At 26.9% G+C, this 14,161-nt stretch overlaps 1 protein-coding gene across 4 annotated transcripts in view; it reads right to left on the bottom strand.

The window, feature by feature from the left end:
• The window catches only part of LOC142320974 (neurotrimin-like), a 615,054-nt gene that overhangs the window by 304,359 nt on the left and 296,534 nt on the right, over positions 1-14,161 (bottom strand). Inside the window, exon 1 of one of the 4 annotated variants that reach the window (XM_075358974.1) lies at positions 12,283-12,378. The exons of the other annotated variants lie outside the window; for them this stretch is intronic. The gene's annotated coding sequence lies outside the window, so the exon portion shown is untranslated. Of the gene's footprint in view, positions 1-12,282; positions 12,379-14,161 lie in introns of those variants that run through there. 4 annotated transcript variants of the gene reach the window in all.

Below are 14,161 nucleotides of genomic sequence, written 5' to 3'. Positions count from 1 at the left end.
ACAGCAGCAATATAACAGTAAAACATAGACACTTACTAAAATTTTATGTAATGCTTTTATTAACATTTTTTGAAGTAATCTTGTTTAACAGTTTATTTCAATAACTGTTTATTATACGTGTATATTTGTGTATCAACTGGAAGTATATTTTAACATTTTTTTAATTTATTTTCTTTTAAAGGTTTTCTGTCCTTATTTCCACCATTGGCATAAGGACTGATCTCTAAAAATAGGAACTAAAAAATAGAAATTCAACGGTGAATTTTGTTAGTAATTTTTTTCCGATAATGAAATTTAAAAAATTAATAATCTAACGAAAAATTTGTAAGTGAAAGAATAATTTTTGTCTTCAACTTTTTTACGCTTTAAATTTTAATCTCTGTTTAATTGTTAAGAAATACAGCAAAATAGTTACCAGGATTGTTGTATAACATTAAATTGCTATAATTGTATTTTGTAGGTTGCGTTGAGGAAAAATAAATAATAGAAGAAAAAAAATGAATTACTGTCCACTAACTTTTATGTTATCACTGGATTATTAAATAACAGAAAAAATGATTAAAAAATGAGGTGTTACTTTTTCTATATAAGTTTGAAAAGTTTTCAACATAAGACATACTTAAATTTTCTGAGGTTTTTGCAATATTTTCTTATTAATTGATAAATTAGTTCTATTAATTATTAATATATTAATTCTTATTAATTAATTTGATTTTTTTCAAAAAATAGTTACGAAAGAAAATTCATAATAAATTAAAGAGGTGCAGAATCCTAACGCAGAAATTTATTGAAAGTTTTCAGCAAAATTTATTACTTATTTTTGCATAATTCAATCATATTTAATTATCTTTTAATTTCCTATTATTAAATATTGCTCTTTTATTATTTAACTATATCCGATAAAATGTTTAAACAACCTTGATAATAAAAAGGCTTGGAATTAGTAAACGTGAATACAATAATTATATTGAATTTCAATATTTATGAGGAATGGAATCACTTTTTTCATATCGTGTAATTATCTCTAATTGGATACGTATAATATACAACAACTTTGGATAAAGTTATCTAAATATAAATACATCGAAATATTATCTCTATATTTTCGCTTTTATATAAATTACCAGCAATGAATAATTAATCTACTTTACTCGAATATTTATCTCGTTTTTTTTTAACTAATTAGAAGGATAATTAAAATAAATTAGCACTATAACAAGCGTTATAAAAAAAAGAAAGAAAAAGACTATTGATGAATCAAATAATAAACTTCTTGATTATTCAATATTAACTTACACGGTTATTTGTTAACATGAACCAATAATCAAGAAATATGATTTTTATTGATAAATAATCATATGTGGGATGGGGCTAGCAGAATTAGAACAATGGATATTTGATAACTAGTTAGAATAGAAGATTCTGATAAAACTTAATGAATTACAGTACTGTATTAAAAAAAAATTCTATAACGAGAAAAATATTAAGAGTACAAATACACAATTATTTCACACTGACAAAAATATCTCAACCGTATATCGTAAATCGAGGTACGGTTTTGAACATGATCAGGTACGTCTCTTAATACAAAAAAGAATTACTTTATTAATTAACACCTTTAAACTATATAAAAGCCATCCTTAAAAAGGTTGGGTTTTCAAAATCCCCATTATCGCCGAAATAAACATTAAATAACTCCATATAATACGAACGTATTGCAGAATTCATATTTTAACATTTTTAACCTCATATTATATAGATTTGCTTTGTGTAGGTTTATAGGGCATTATTTTTAAATCATTTTAAGGATATTCATTTACCGTAATAAATTTATCTCCATAAATAAGATACGATTAAAAAAAATTAATGAAATCAACTTTCAATGAAAAGTCTTATTTACTTTGAAGACAATCAGATATAAATGAAACCTGATCTTATAATTTATCAAAGTAATTTCTGTCTTAAAATGATGCTACAAAGATTAACAACTGCAGAAAAATTGTTTAGGATCGTTTAGAATGAATATTTCCTAACCATTTTCTATTGCTTAAAATAATTTTTCAGTTCATATGTGTTTTTTTATTTGTTTTTATTATGCTGGTTGAAAATAATAGTTTATGATAATACATATAATCTTATTTTTAACAACCCAGTAGCTTATCATTTCATTAGTAGCCAATAAAGTATTGTTAAAGTAACATATTTTTTAAAAATTCTTTTATGAATTTATTACTTTTGGTATGAAAAGTAATTAATTACATTTGAAGTATGATTTGTTAAAAGAAATATACGTACATTCATTCTTAAACTTATGACGCTTACATTTGTTCAACAAAATTACGTGGTTTTGAAGGTGTTTTTGAGCTTTTTTATGTAAAGATAACTAACTAAAAACCAGAAAAAACCTTGGTTTATATGATAAAATAACACTTAGCGTTATTGAACCTTACAGCTATGATGTATATTACTTTCCTTTAAGTGAAATACGTACAAGGCCTCCTGAATTTAATACCAGGGAATTTATTTACCAATTGTTTTATTCAAAAATACTTACATAACATAAAATTACTTACATTCCTAAACTATTTCAAACACAAATGTACAAGCTATTCTTATTTTTTTTTTTGTAATAAATTGCATTTTGCAATCATTTTATATTTAAAAGCTTTTAGCAATCAAGTAGAGAATAGATTTTTATGCAAGCTTTAAAAGAATGTGTGATTTTGTAACGAAATAATTAAAAGTGTATATGAGTAATTTATATTTAAATGGCACATTATATAAATAAATAATGTGGTGTATGTATATTTATATATTCGTAAGAAAAAAGGTAAAGATAGGTAAAAAAAGATAAAAAAAGGTAGGTATAAAGGTCTGGTTTTAACATATGTTAATTAAATTTTTACATGAAACTTGATAAGAGTTCGAAAAATTCACTTGAAAACGCGGGAAACTACAGTATTTGCCTTTAAATGTAAACGAAGAATTTCTTTAGATTTAAACAAGTGCCTTATAAAATAAGTAAAGTTCTTCTTACTTTATTTTAATTGCGTGTAGTTCGGTTTTATTTGCATCTCTTTTTATAAAATCTCAAACTTAAGTGTCTTCTTTCATTAGAAAAATTATGAAATATTTTTATTTTAGCCTTATTGAAAAATGTAGTATTTAATTAATCTAAATGGGAAATTATGTGTAATAAAATTTTGATGACTTAACAAAATTTTAAGGAAATATTATTAACCGCGAAGTAATTGTATATAATACATTCCAAAAAAAATAAATAAATAAAACCAGCGTTGAGACAAAACGAGATTTAAAGAGAATAACAATATATATAATAGTATATTAATTTTCTACAAAAATTGTTGTCTTTTTTTAGCTACTTGATATGGCTTAATGTTTTAGGCAAATGTTGATTAAATTAAAACTTACAATTTGAAATATAACTTATTATTCGTGAAGTAATTTCAAATTATTACTTAACATACACAGATAACATTTTAATAATTGTGGCATTTGGCCCAACTTATAATTGACATTTTAGTAATTTTTTTTCAATTTAGAGTGCACTTAAAGTTATTTATTTAGTAAAACTCATGTCCTTTATTCATTTTTATATTCTCTTTCTTATATTATACTATCACAGCCAAATTCTGAATGTCTTTATTGTCTACATGCTACTTAGCTTTATATCAGAAATTTTGTTGAAGGTTTAGTCATAAATTTGTTGATAGATTGTTTCTAGGGCGAATAACAAAAATATACGAGTGTATATTAAATCTGGATGAAATTTGAATATATGCGGTGCCTTATATTTTCGTGGGCTCAGCTTCGTTTTAGCTTATAGAAACGTTTTATATTACTATGTAAATAAAAATATTAAAAAAACCTTTTTCAAAATATTTTTTGAAATTGAAGGTTTAAATACAATATCTTAGGAGATCGCATATTTTTGTAACATTTTATTAATTTAGACGTTTGCTGTTAGCTGTTGTTGTACAAAGTGATTTTAAAAAGGATTTGGCTTATGGCATCCAACACTGGGGTACGACAGGCACCGCAATATTTAAATTTTTCTGTCATTCCAAAGCAAATTAGTGAGGTGTTTATCACAGGCACCATGGTTTGTATAGGACAGAGAGATTCACGACTACTTGGATTAACCGAATTTTCGGGAAGAAGTCCGTCGATACGCATCAAAGTACAAACTAAGACTTAATGACCACGAGAATTATTGGGTGTTAACCTAGACAATGCCGACCTCCGTGGCGCGGGTGGTAGCCTTTCTTCTAGTCTCGGCCTTTCATCCAGAGGACCCGGGTTTGAATCCCGGTCAGGCATGGCATTTTACACACGCTACTAAACATTCATCTCATCCTCTGAAACAATACCTAACGGTGGTCTCGGAGGTAAAAAAAAGCCTAGCCAAAAGCGAAGATGTTACGCGGATAAAGAAGCTCCATGTGTTGGACATTGGATACTCATAGTAATACTCGCTGGTTTCATCTTTTGAGTGTTGTGAATCAATCTAGTGTTTATTCGGAAGCTAATTGATTATATTTTTAATTTTATCGTTTTATTTTTCTTAATGTTTTCTAGTGTTTTCTTCTTATTTTTGTTTTTTTTTTCTACGTTTGCTGTGTTCGCAGTGTTGGACTTTATCGTTTTTACTACTTTATTATTCACTGGACTTTATGTTATTAATAAAAGAAAGCATGTAAATGCTTTCTTTCTTATATTTACGTTACATGACTTGAATATATTGCATTAAAGGGTTTCGATGGAAGTACCTGTTTACCTGAATATTGTGATGCAGTTTACTCATGGTTCTGAATAAATGAAACCGATTGTAAAAATAATTGAGACAAAAAAAAGTATTTTCAGATTTAAAATGTCAAAGTTAAATAACCTTTTTAAACCAACGTAATTGTCGGGAACTAACAAAAGTTTTGAATTCAGAATAGGAATAATAAAGCCTCATTCCTGAAAATAGTTTCATAAATTGTTATAACTTATAACCACTTTAAGGTTTTAAATTCAATTTTTCTCACGCATTGCAAGTATTTAACGTAATAACTAAGCTTTAAATCTTAAATCCGGCATATATTTTTTCAACAATTTTTTTTTAGACAAATCGCTTACAGTAGATCGTGGTAGTGTTTTAAGTATATTGCTGATACCTGAGAACAAAGTAGCAGCAAAGGATTGAATTTGTGAAATATTTTATGAATTTTTTGTGGTCTATTGGATTAGGCTAACAATAAATAAGCAAGCTGACTCTAAATTTGGCTTTTTCCAACAATACTATATCTAGTGTTTCAACTTTATATATTTTATAATTCACTTATGTAATATTTTATAATCGAAGAAAATTAACAATTTATAAAGTTTTAATTTTCTTTAATTAAAAAATATTAAATAAATGAATAATAAAATATATATAATAAAATATAAAGTCGAAAAGCAAGGAATAAGTTTCTTGAAAGAAGCTAAATTTTATAATTTCTGCAAATATCAGGAAAGTTCAATAACATTACGTACAGTAATTATCTTAAAAAAAAAGAAGTAATTATTTTTGTTAAAAAATTCCTTAATCCTTTTTTGTTTTATTGTTAAAGTGTAAGAGGTACAAGAAGTAAAATTTCAAGGTTGATTAATCAGTGAAACCTAATTTATATAGTGTTTCAGTTTAAAAGCCGGTAAGTTTTAAACGATTTTTTAAAAAATATTTGTTATAAATATTAGCATATAAAAAAGGTTAATATGAAAATCTATACTACTAAAAATCTTAAATAAAAATTTTGGCTTGAAAAATTACACCAACGATAAATTTATATAGTATTTTTTTCCGTTTAAACAATAGTTTATATAAATGTTAGGTTCGTTTACAATATGGTTTTATTGAATAAAGAGAACAGAACAAGGGTTAATGTCCATACAACACAGTCGGACGCAGTTAAAGCTCACAGATATGGGCCGCAGAGAGAGGATTAGATGTGAATCCCTGGGCTGAAATCCTGAAACAATAGGTGGCTTGAATCCACCGCACGACTGGAATATGGATGAGAGATAACCAGAGATCAAGCTGCTTTATCCGGCAATATTCTATTTATGTCTCATCACCGGAACGAATTGTGGAACATATTAAAACTGTGATCTTCTGGAATTTATTATTAATACTATAATCTATATTCAATACTCGTTACTGTTAGCAAATATTCTAATCAAATGAAATTTTATCGTAAAAAGTTAAACCGTTTTATCTCCATAACACCCGTTTTTTATCTTGCATTGTCAAGTAGAATATTTTAACATAGTTATTTTACTTATATGTCAAATGGCTACTTATCGAGTAAAATTTTAACAACTGTTATAAAATATAACGATTCTGCTAATTTAATAACAGTTACGAAATTTTATGAAAAAAGTTATATCTATAGAAATATCCTTTTATTTTATAGTTGATAAAGATGGAATTTGTAGTAACCATAAAGGAATTTGCAATATTACGGTAAAGATTTTTGTTGTCTTTCACGTCTTTTTTCTCAGGTTTTTCTGGGTTTAGGTGATAGGGATTTGTTAGGATTTTTACGGTTGTTGCCTTTCTTTACAAGCTTCTAGAAAACGGTATGTTTTTATTTTTTATTTGTCAAATCATAAAATACACAATTTTGAAATAAATGTTTTTTCTTTAATAAAAAAATATGCGGATTAATATAATTATGTATATAATATATAACTTTTTTTTTTTTATTTCTTCCTCTTTATTTTCTACTGTTCGTATTTTTCATGTTTTTTCCTTTATATGATGAATTTCATATTTTCAACCAGTCTTTTTCTATACTTTTCATACTGATCACGAGTATATACGCATCGTAAAACTTTACTAAGCTGTATAAAATAAAAAGCTGACCTCAAAGTTGTAAAAATTTCCTAGATCGAATAATTTTCATATAATGGAACATGATAGTTTTAAAAATTCAATATTTTCAATATTTTTAATCTTTGATCGGCTCCCCATCCCTAACAATGCCCCCAAGTATTTTTTTGATTTTTTGGGTCACTTGCACTACTATTATGCGTAGGAAGACATAAAACAATTCGATTACAAGATATGCAATCAATCAGAAGATAGTTTTTTCGTTTTTTGTGGGAAGAAGTAATTTTGGGGAGATTTTTTTTAGAAATGGTAAGATAACCATGCACGCATGGACTGAGCGTATTATATGCAGGATTATGTTGCAAAATTTTGAGATTATTGACCCTAAAGTTTTACCAACAAATTGTTCCGTATACAGAAGTCTCTATACAAAATCTCATCAAAATCGGTTTATCCAGTCAAAAGTTATTAAGCTTCAGACACGCTAACATACATACTACGTATGTACGAACAATATCCCCCACTGTTTTTGTTTTTTAGTGTTTATGGATCATGAAACGTCGATAAATGGAGTATAGTTTTTTTTATACCCCATTTTTTGACTGATTCTATGCTTTCCTTCTTGCAGCATAGCTCTAGAGCATTCGTTCTCAATGTGGGCGATGGATGTCTTCATGGGTGGAGGGGGGTTCAAGCGGTCTCGGATGGCAAAAAAAGCTAAAAATTATGTTTTCCTGATATTTCAAAATAAAATTAAATACCTACTACACAAGTACAAAAAAATTAAAGGGACACCTATATTTTATGATTAAAAATTAACGTATTCAAACTAGTTTAACTACGCAACCAACAGGCATAGAAAGAAGAATAAAAAAAAATTAAAGCATGACTACTTACTTTTTGACAGTATACTTCAGATTTAAAAAAAATCATCAAATTAAAAGTAAAAAATCAGTGAGAAGAAAGGTTTTTAAAAATTTTAAAGGTTTTTTTAGGTGTTTGATCGAGCGCATGGGGGAAACGAAATTTTTTTAGTAATCAATAAAATCGTTTAAAACCAAGACTATAGCTTTAATTTCTTTTTTGTAGTCTCTCTACGATTTTTATGAACCGAAATATTCTACTTTAAAGAGAAAAGGCCACTTTTGTTTTTAGTATTGCATATCTCTCGATTTAATCAAATGTATTGATACAAACAAATAAATATGGACATTAAAGAGTTTTTATCTAGCCGATCTAGCTTTAATGAAAAACTGTGAGGTCTTTAATGTATAGCGTTGCAGTTTTTGGCTTTTGTTCATTTTGTGCCGAGCTATTGAAATCTATAAAGCTTGTGACTGCAACATGTATCAACCGCTCTCAGCTTAACTCAAGATCATGTTACAGTCTCAATCATTAAAGATTTCAATATCTCGGCAGAAAATGAACAGAATCTAAAAACTGCAACGCTTCATTAAAGACCTTACAATTTGTCATTAAAGCTAGATAAAGTGCTGTTTTTAAGAGCGCATCTTAAAAACAGAAATTGCAATTATTATTTTTAACAAATGGTAAGTTTAAAAATATTGGGGGCAGTAGAAAATTTTGATTCTCAATGTGAGCGGTAGGGGAAAAAGTTTGAGAATCAATGTTGTAGAGCTATGATGCCAGGAAAGTAAAAATTTAATTCTGTGTAAGTAAATAATTACTTAGCTGCAATAAAGAATTGCTATAAATTAAGATAATAAAAATAAGCATTAAATATTTAATACTAGAAATATTTAATAAATGTTAGCGTTAAATAAGCAGGTTGAATTTTAAAACGATATTATTATTGTGTTCTCGTATCTTAAATGAATTTATTTTTGGTACAGTCAGTACCATCTTCAGCAATAATAATGTGCACGGTGCATCATAATGGAAAAACAAGTTGATTATAAAGTGTAAAATAGATTTACTTTCACGGTATAATTTTGGTAAAAAAGGTCTTTGTAATTTAATTTATAAAATTTCATGAAGTTGCATCTACATAAAAAAGTATTTATTGTTGACAAATTTAGTAAATGTTGTATGATGTAATTCCTAAATTTATTAAATTATGCAACATAATGAAATAATAAGGCAAAAAATATTTTTTGTTGTTAATTTTTAAAATTAAAATCTGTTTAAATTTAATTAAATTAACAAACAATTATGTGAACGAAAAATACATAAAATTGATAAACAAGCAATAAAAAAACAAAACGAGGGAAAGTTAAATATCTAACAAAACGTTCACACGTTTGAGAGTGTATGAATCGAGCAAAAAATAACAAAAATACATAAAACAGGATATTTTTACAATTAAATGAAGTACATTATTATGAATAAATAAATTAATTTTTAAAATTTGTTCACCAATGTACTTCAGTCATTTAAGAATATTCTCAACTGATAAACTTAGGTCGTAATACGTATTGCACCTAAGGTAATTAAATTTTTTTTTGTCTTCAGTCATTTGACTGGTTTGATGCAGCTCTCCAATATTCCCTATCTAGTGCTAGTCGTTTCATTTCAGTATACCCTCTACATCCTACATCCCTAACAATTTGTTTTACATATTCCAAACGTGGCCTGCCTACACCATTTTTCCCTTCTACCTGTCCTTCCAATATTAAAGCAACTATTCCAGGATGCCTTAGTATGTGCCTATAAGTCTGTCTCTTCTTTTAACTATATTTTTCCAAATGCTTCTTTCTTCATCTATTTGCCGCAATACCTCTTCATTTGTCATTTTATCCACCCATCTGATTTTTAACATTCTCCTATAGCACCACATTTCAAAAGCTTCTAATCTTTTCTTCTCAAATACTCCGATTGTCCAAGTTTCATTTCCATTTAAAGTGACACTCCAAACATACACTTTCAAAAATCTTTTCCTGACATTTAAATTAGGTAATTAAAAAATAAATTTATTTGAAGTCTGGTTTTGATTATTTTTTAAATCTTGATCTCTTATTGGAGATGACATTTAAATGAATGCTTTTATGTTAATCTTGACTACAGTAAAAGAAAAATGATTGGAATCCCATTGACCACAGTTAAAGCCTTTCATTGATTTAGAAGATGATATTATCTTATGCAAAATTGTTAAATAATTAGGAAATATGTATCGCTATTATTTTACCTGACAGCTTACTTAGAAATGTACCAGTATTATTAATGAATAAGCTCTAGAAGAATTTTCTGTACTACAACGGGGAATTCATCGAGCAAGCAGAACTGAAATGAAATTTCAATGTTACTGAAGAATTTACACGGTCTGAATATTCTAACTTTTAAGAGATGCAGCAATAGTTCATGTTATTCTTGCTCTCTTCTCCATTGCATTCCAGCAAAGAGATTTTTTCCTCTGAATTAAACTCGTGATGATAAATTATCAAGAAGCACGTTTCTAATTTTTTTCTTAACATTCAACGTGTCAATGAATTTTTGTACCAGTCGTCATTGTGGTATATTATGTGTGATTTAAATTTTAATCTAAAATTAATGTAACAGCTGTATGAATAATTACGGGGAATTCATCGAGAAATAAGAACTGAAATTTCAATTTTTAGTTTCTTACAGTTTCATAAGTTATTGAAGATATTACTTGGTCTGGAATATTCTAACTTTTAAGTGTTCAAAATATACCAAGATTGTTGTCTTACTTTAAAAGTAATTGTGCTTTGTGAATTTGAACAAAACATGTAAACTAAATGGAGTTTGTTTAATGTATACGTGTAACGCGACGGAATTACCTAAACATAGCATGTATAAGTTCTGTTCCCTCGTACTTGCAAAACAGAATTAGGAAAAACAAGCCTTGTGGCTGCAGTGTTTCTAACACCTGAGACCAAACGAACCTCATACCCGTAATAAGGCGGTTAATTTACATAGTCTCCAAAATGAATTAAAAAGAATTTGAATTTTATAAATTGGCATTTTTAAATTAAATTATTTCAACAAATTCCTCTTGTTATGTATCGCCTACAAATAGTCTATTGTTACGTTCCTATTTCTTGCACGGAATTCTATTCTATTTGAAGTTGGTTACAGAAAACAGTGTAGATATAATATATAACTAAGATGGTCCTATCTATATTCCAAATTTTACAAAAATTAAAATAAAATTATAATTGTATGGGATTATTTTTCTAAAACATAATAATCACACACAGCATAATAAACATACCTCGAGTATGCTCTCGGATTAAAACCATCAAGCTGAAAGAATTTCTGCAATTTAGATTTACAAATATAAGACTGGTTAATTTTACTTTCCGTTATTAATCGTTACAATACTTTAATTATGTATTTCTTTACAAAATATGAGACTGAAACATCAAATTTAATTTTTTATTTTTATTTGGAATCTTTAATTATTATTTTTTTTTATTATTTATTTATTTTTTTTTTTAAGGAGGATTTCGATCATCAACTAATGCGGTCATTATCTCTTGTTCCATGCTAAAATCTTTCCCTCTCTGATCAAAAGTAGAGACCTATCAAATGATCACTCTTGTCAACCAGATCATCCTGAAAACTGACTTATTACAGAACATTAAAACCCTAAAAGAATACAAGATGACAAGGGTGTATAACCAGTAACACGGCTCTGATATCGGAGATGGAAGAAGATTCCATCACCGATACCACCGATGGTGGTGGAGAGGATACCCAGCGGCTGGTATTGGATGCCACCGGTTCAGGTATAGCGGGGAGTATTGGAGCTTCTTAGTCTAGACTGGATACACTCCCCTCTGATATCATTATTATTTTTATTATTAGTATATCTAGAAATGCTAGAATAAATATTGAAGTATTTAAATTAATTCATTTTAAAATAAAAACAGTTAATTAGATATAAAATGGTTAAGGGGAATCAGTTCAATCAATTGTAAATAATGATATCGCTAAATTCACTATTTATTTTTAATTTTGTTATAAAAACCTCGGTTTCAAATTCACTTGCAGAACTTAACAACAATACCATCAGTAAGACGGCTGTTAATTTCATTAAATAAGCATATAAGCAACGTAAAGAACCAAAAACTCTTGCAAAAGATTATCTTTTTCTACATTTAAACGGGATTGATTTTTTTATGGATGATTTGAAGCCATTTTTGATATTTTATTTCACATCTGCCAAATCTTAAAAGTAAAAAAAAATATTTGTAATTGGTTTTAAATATGGTTGATATATTGATACGCCTTATTGTAATAAAGTAATATTCAAATATTTCAACTTAATTAATACATTCAACGAATGTATTATTTCCTGATTACTTTTGACTCAAATAAATAAATTTTAGATCTTGAATTTTTCTTTTACCACCCCTTGATGATTTTTCAGACTCAATGTGGTAAAAATAGCTATAGAAAACTTAACAAGATATACTGACCGTATTAGTAATTCCTTTTAATTAAACTAGAAAATAACAAACTAAAAATTGATATAGAAACTTAGAGAACCAAAACAATTTAAACCAAAAATAAACATTCTAGAAACTGTATAATATATCAAATTATAAATAAAAATTGTAAAAAAAATAATCTTTTTTTTTTAATAATAGTGTGTACGTATGGAAATACACTCGAACGACTATTGGTCTGAAATAATTAAAAGCTATTTATGGAAAAATCGTTATATATTCTTGTTGTAGATATTTATAATTATTTTTGTTGTTTTTTCTACAGGAAATACAGTTATATTTAATCAGTAAAAACATTTAAGAGAGATGTAAGTTTTACAAGTTAGCATTAGAAACGTCATCGTGAGCTTTCATGAATTAAGTGTATTTTAACTGACGACGTAGATTATGATAGTAGTAACGAGTTATTTACATACTTTTAGGAAGAAGTGCTTACAAACAATATTTACCACACTCACTCGTCTCTTTTTCTTTCAGTTCATGTTCGTTTTAAGAACAATTCATCTACATTCGCTTGTATTTGAATGAATGAGCGTTGTACACGCATGTGGTAGGTGCCGACATAAATATTTAACCTTACGTAGTGCAAACAAACTGTAAAATTGATTATCATGTTTTATGCTTGTGGCTCAAATAAATTTTATTACAAAGTAAAGTTGCTTTATTTTAATATAAACGAAGTATTTACATAATCTTCGTTAGCTTCTTTATTTTCTATAAATTCATTTTATAAATATCATTTTAAAAACACATTGGTCATATTTGTTACAATAATCTATGTGCCAAAATTAGTTTAAACATATATTATCTAATGGTTGCTCCTGTTAGTTTTAGAAGCTTAAAAAAAAAGTTTGATTAATTAACAATAAAAAGTTAAATTTTTTATTTCCTCTTAATTTTAAATTGAAAAATCTTGTAATTAGGAATATTTAAAAGTGTTACTTTACGTCATAAAATGTTATTATTATTATATTTTATTTAACATTACATATTATTTAACATTGACCTTCTTAGTTTTTTATTTTCATTTTTTATTTAATAAAGTATAGCTCAGAATTCTGGGAAATTATATGATGGTATATATGAGTAATAAATTAATATATATAAATAATGAACGTTTAATTAGGAATACTTCTTAATAAGAGTTTAGAAGAAAAGTACTTCAAAAAATGTTATCTGAAGCAGCATTTTAAAATTATACATATATATATATATATTTTAAGTCAATTTACAATCGGTTACATTTGTATAAACCTTGAGTTTAATGGAACACACTCGCAGTCACGTGATAAGAAGTTCCCACCGAAACTCCTCAATAATTGCACACTACTACTACAAAGAGTCTTTATGACAAGCAGCACGTACACTAAGTAATTAGTAATTATGAACAACATTTAAAAAATGAAATGAATAGTTTTTATATATAAAATATCTTTTTTTATACATGACATCGTTTTTGATGTCATTCTTTAAATACCTTATTTTTCATACTAATATTATAAGTAAACATTTGCCACTAATAACGTCTAAATAATGAAAGAGTGGTAGCCAAATATGTTTTTCATATGTAAGTATTGGATTCGAATCCCTTTCAAGCTTGCCTTTTACCACACGCTGCAAACTTAATTTGTTATCATTAAATAGAAATAATGAATTAGAGTTGCTGTGTTTTAGATGAAAACGGGTAGACAGTTTCTGTTAATTAATAAGTAAATAAAAGTTTGATTATACTCACGGATTATTGATATCTTTCTATTACTTTCAATTAAATCGGTTAAAATAATTTGATGACTTTCATTTTTACATAAAATGGTTGGGATGATTTACAAATGGTTGGGATGGTTAGGTA

Source organism: Lycorma delicatula, chromosome 3, assembly GCF_047948215.1.
Source record: "Lycorma delicatula isolate Av1 chromosome 3, ASM4794821v1, whole genome shotgun sequence".
Taxonomy (NCBI): Eukaryota; Metazoa; Arthropoda; class Insecta; order Hemiptera; family Fulgoridae; genus Lycorma; species Lycorma delicatula.
Note: the sequence above shows the minus strand (reverse complement) of the source record. Positions and strands in the feature narration are given on the sequence as shown.